At 40.5% G+C, this 417-nt stretch overlaps 1 protein-coding gene across 1 annotated transcript in view; it reads right to left on the bottom strand.

Moving 5' to 3' along the window:
* The window catches only part of LOC119592276 (probable medium-chain specific acyl-CoA dehydrogenase 1, mitochondrial), a gene marked incomplete in the record, with an annotated part of 18,006 nt that overhangs the window by 16,771 nt on the left and 818 nt on the right, over positions 1-417 (bottom strand).

Genomic DNA, 417 nt, shown 5'->3' with positions numbered 1-417 from the left:
GTTAACCATCGAGCGAGACAACCCTAAAAGTCTGACTGTAGAATTCGTGGAAAACAGCGGTTTAGTGATAAGAACAGGAGACCGAGGCGAGTGACCTACAAATACATCCACATGCCGCTGGCTCATTTTCTTGCGCATAAACCTATTTCAATAGACAAACAAGTCAGTCAGTTGTGTGAACGGAAAATAACTTTCTTGTTTCGCATTTTTTTTTCTTCGAGAAATCACAGCTCTAACGAATGTAAATGCGACCAGCTAAGGTAATTGTCAGGTTGTTCATTGAGTGACAACACTGTGAAGCTATAACCTTGAAACGGTAATCCGATAATTTACGGGAACTTAAGGTATGAGTTCGTCGATTTGTGTGCCTTCAAAGAGGAAATGCAGCGAAAGATGTGTTATTATCTGCTTGTAAGA

This window comes from Penaeus monodon, chromosome 30 (genome assembly GCF_015228065.2).
Source record: "Penaeus monodon isolate SGIC_2016 chromosome 30, NSTDA_Pmon_1, whole genome shotgun sequence".
Lineage (NCBI taxonomy): Eukaryota > Metazoa > Arthropoda > Malacostraca > Decapoda > Penaeidae > Penaeus > Penaeus monodon.
This window is presented reverse-complemented; position numbering and strand designations above follow the sequence as displayed.